Below are 5000 nucleotides of genomic sequence, written 5' to 3' on the forward strand. Positions count from 1 at the left end.
ATATACAGTATTAGTTTGCTTTCACAACTTAGAAACACATGCTTTAGATCACTTCAATTACAAATTGCTCAAGGAGTGCTTAATAAGGATACCACATCAACCTACAAAAATAATAATTAACAATTATTCGCCGAAGGCGAAGTGATTATCGGTGAATTTTCACCGAGACGAAGTCAAGGTGAATATTCACCAATAATCACTGAGCCTGAGGCGAATAATTGTTTTAGTATAAATACACAGGTTTTTATTTCAAAAAAAGAGAAAAAAAACACATTTCAACGCGAAATCATCTTCACTTACATTCTTGGCAAAACGACTACTGGTGGCCATTTTGTCCGTCTAGGTGATTATCGGCTGATAATCCGAGATAGCGAGCCAATGAGAGCATGCGATTTGTATAATCACCTGTGTATTAATACTACTTATTATTATAGTTGCTTAAATCATTTTGACCTGAAGTCAAATTTAACCAGTAACATAATACATGTATATTCTAGGTCATAACATTATTATCAGAAAAAGGTCTTAAGTTAAGGCCTTAATATTTTGAGACAGAGAGGATAAATTGTTTCTTTGCAAATCACTTGCCATTATCTTGGTTTTGAAGGGGGTTCATAAACAGTGATGCAGCTTTCTGTGATATTGCCAATGTGATTGACTTTGACCATAAATTACTACGATAATATTATCAGCGTTATCACCTTCGAATGTTGCTTCCCCTGTGACTGCTCCAGCTGTAGCTTCTATTGTTTGCTTGCTGCGTGGTCTTCCTTCAAAAACTGACAATTGAATGTGATAATAAAGATGCAAGAAATTATATGAATGTGTTGCATGTGCAGTCTCTTTTTTTTGGGACAGCAAGAATTAACAGCATAACTTAAGCACCAGTATGAGCTTATATCTAACAGGGTGCAAAATTAAAATGGAAAATGCACTTTTCAACTGGAAACTGCACAGAATCTCAAAAACTATAACAAATCAAGGTTCATGCTTGAAAATAATCCTTTAAATTAGACACCAGTTAAACTACACAGATACCGGTAGATGTTTATTCAGTCCTTTACCATCAAAATGAAGATGTTGCTGTATGAGGGTCAACAGTACTTCTTGCTGTTGGTCCTAAAAGTTAATGGCAAATTATTTTATTTTATTCTATGTAAAAACTACACACATCGTTTTGAATTCAGCACAAAACTAGGCAAGCCAAGATTTCATTTTTTCAGTATGAGGCCAACTTCCAATTACAAATGACAGTCTGGAATGAACAGAGAAGTTGCGGAGGCTTTCTTCCGCCTTAAAAGCAGTGCCCAAGTGAATGGCAAGTAAAATTGTATGACACAAGGCAAAACGAAGTGCATGACTTTAACTCTTAGCCAGGGGAATTGAAGAAGGGTTACACGTACAATTAAACGTGCTGCCACAATAGAAAAGAAATTAGTCCTCTCTTTTTCTTCAAATTAATTTTGAAGCTATGTTAACAAAATTAATTCTTGGCTTACCGGTAACATGTGAACACAATTTATTAAAGGCCTACATTTACCCAAAGGTCATTGCAGCCGTATGTTTTTGTTTTCAAATGACCAAAAGCGTGATCTTATTGGCTGAATGCATTCAGGCAAATCATGCAGGAAACAAAATGTCAGTCATTTGAATAATTTCATGTTACACAAAATTCAGTCAAGGTGCGCAATGACTATTGGGCGAAGGTGCGCCTTTAAAATCTGGGCCATTCAATCAAAATAATGCGTATATACATGTATACACTCAAAGTTACAACATGTAGTAGTCTTCACTTTGGGCACATTAACACAAGTACATGTACATGTACTTTTTGCAAGGCTGGGGCTGGTATGCAATCAATGCCAAAACTGAGACACATTGTACATTGTAAGCTTACATGTTTGTCACATTTTCAATCCTTCCTTACATGTATGTGCCTTAAATGTACCTGTAAATGTTTCTTGAGCACTTGATACGTATCCTTTGACATCCTGATCACAAACTTGTTACTCCTGCATTAATATGACACAAGACTACATGTAACGTAAAATTTATTGTGACATCTGCAAATTATGACAATTTTTAAATTATCTATGAACTACTCTTGTAATCCCCTTACCTCAACGTTCCCATCAATTCATTACTTTTCATGTGTTCACGCCTAGTAATGGCTGCCAATTTGCTAAGATCTTCTTCATGGTAATCCTCTTGACTCCCACGAAAACAAGCAAAGAAAGACTGGGCTGTGAACAAACACCACAGAATATGAGGGCATTGTACAACGAATGCTGTAGTATCCAAGTTTGACTGGTTTACAACAGAGAACGTCATTACAAAGCAATGTCTGGAGGAGGCTTTTTTGTCAAATCTGTAAAATGAAGCCAAGATTGAAACCACAGGAAACCTTTTTTTTTTAAATTTAAGCCATCTGAAACCATGGAAGTTTATCCACGACAGCAAGTAACGATGTGAAGAATTACTGAATTATTAAAATAAACGTAACAAAGTGTTCGGTCATTATAAAGCTCCAAGAAACTATTGCCAACTTCAGTGTATTTCAAAGTTAAAGTAACTGTTGTCATAACTGGTTACATGTATAAATCTACAAGTGGAGTGCATTTGAAGGCACTTGTGTGGTACTAGATGTCACTCAAAATGATGTGATTTCATAACACCCAATATGCCTAAAAAGTAGAATGAAACATTGCAATAACTACTTAAAAGGTTAAAAAAAGTACAGCAAAAGGAAAGAGAAGCATTGATGGACACAAATGGACAAGATTGAAATGGATTGCATTTGGGTAATCTTGAAAAAGGTCAAACCTAAGTTTTCAAGTTTATGGCAAATTGCCTGGATAAAGGTGGTTTTTGTTCAGAATAATCTTGTTTGTGATGTCAGTAACGATAATTTTGTCAGTAAAGGAATTTTACATTACAAATTTAGAGCTTTAAATTCATGATTAAATACATTGTAAAGATTTTCTCAAAACACCCTTAAACAACGTGACATAGCCCCCTTCAGTTAGGTTAACATTAAAAGTAAGGGTACAGGGACACTTCCTAATGCTTATAAAAATAATTGGTCTTCATTTATTTACCTGCTTCCTGTACTTACATGTACATGTAGCTGAAATCTTGTTGTTTTGTATATACAGTACAATCAATTTCGAAAAAATTATTAAAGACAGATCTCTTTCTCGTATTCACCTTCTTTTTCACTTCCTTTATACACAAGCTCAAGATACATGTGAACAAACATTGGATACAGAACCATGGCTAACTCAGGCTGGAAAAACAAGTCACAACAGATTACTGCATTAATTTTCCATCACTGCCATGGTAAATGAAGAACATACTATTCACATTTTTGAGAGAATGGTTTTATGGCTGTTGATAGCTGATATTGAAAGGGTTCATATGGACCCTAAATGCTGGGACTCAGATAACAGCAACACTGCTCTGACTTCTAAAAGCACTGAAAAATGTCAAGTGACAAGAGGAACTACTGGGCCTTTTTCGCACGGCGGCTATATTGGTCATAGACATTACATTTTGTCCCTGAGCCTCGAGTTGAAATATTTGGGGACGAGTTTTGGTGGATCAAAAAAACGTTTTCATTCCCTCAGGACTCAACATGGCGGCTGTGTGATTCAGGTCTCTTGACTACCTACAAAGCATGACACTTCTGTCCAAAAATGCATCTAATTAAATGCAAGCTCAATTTTGTTAAATTTCATTAATTAAAATGTCATTCAACCCTAGCCTGTGCAGCCAGTGTTTACATGGATTTTCAATGCTTTGGCCATAAAAAATGGAGCAAGACATAGGCCAATTTCGAAAATACTGTAATACTCTTTTTGTCCACCAAACTTTTGCATAAGCATTGTTCCCAGTTTCTCTTGTGAATTGCAATGATCCTAAGAGAAAACAAAAGCATGCTTACATAAAATTTGGGGGGACAAACAAAGAGTATTATAATGGTATTTTCAAAATTGGTCTATTTTCTGGCCGCACCAAAAATGGAGTGAGCCATTAAAACATGTCTCATTGCACAGCCATAACTTCAAAAGTCTTCCATGTTCCTTGCACAGAAATGCTTGCTACACAGACTAATAATTATCAACCCTTTAATGCCTAAACTGAACCCCATAAATGACGCCATTGCATGACATTTCCAAGAAGACCTGGGTTCACATCGATCCCATAATGCCACATGCTTTCATGTTCCATTCTTGTGGAAAATGTTTGCACCTTTAGCATTGTGTTTACCTTCGTGGTCTGCGATGCATGATGTGTACGTGACATGCGCGAAAAAATGTGCAGTAGCAATGGGCGCAAACATCCTTAAGTGATTTTTGTAGGGACAGGTGATGTGAACGAAAAGGAACACTTCGTGACATTTATCATACAGAACGTGCATCTCCCTATCCCATATTTATGGGCTTGTACTGTACCTGAAATGTGACAGAGCTGAATTCAGGAACATCAGAGACAAAATAATGCAGAAAGAACTCAGGGCACAAATTGTCATGGGTCGAAACTCACTGTGTTGAGCACGCATGGCAGTTACTTTAATAGCGATTGAATCCTCGTGTGATACAGTACTTCATGTTGTGTGAGCTCACTTTAATAACAACAGAATTACTGTAAAGGAATGTGGGGGACAAAGTGGGCTCAACTCACAGTCAGAAAACATGGAATGGGGCAGGCGGTTAGAAGAGTGAAAAAGTGAGTTTCGACCCATACAATACACAGAGAAAAGAGACTTCTGCTAGCAGGGAAGCACAGGATTTGCATGGAATTACTCAGGGTTCACAGGTATCTTTTCCCATAGTTGTCAGCCCAGTGAATGCTAGCAGGGAAATCATGTGCCCTCTTGTGACTTTAATCAATAATTATTAACTTACAACATACTCTAATTTGACAGGCAAAAGAAAAGGTATTCTCAGATGCTCACCTTGTATACATCAAGCGACTTCTCAACAAATGCTTGCAAACTA

At 36.7% G+C, this 5000-nt stretch overlaps 1 pseudogene; it reads right to left on the bottom strand.

The window, feature by feature from the left end:
* Window positions 1-5000, bottom strand: part of LOC137984967 (transcription initiation factor TFIID subunit 5-like) — a 22594-nt pseudogene that overhangs the window by 14333 nt on the left and 3261 nt on the right.

Source organism: Montipora foliosa, chromosome 14, assembly GCF_036669935.1.
Source record: "Montipora foliosa isolate CH-2021 chromosome 14, ASM3666993v2, whole genome shotgun sequence".
In the NCBI taxonomy this organism is placed as follows: Eukaryota; Metazoa; Cnidaria; class Anthozoa; order Scleractinia; family Acroporidae; genus Montipora; species Montipora foliosa.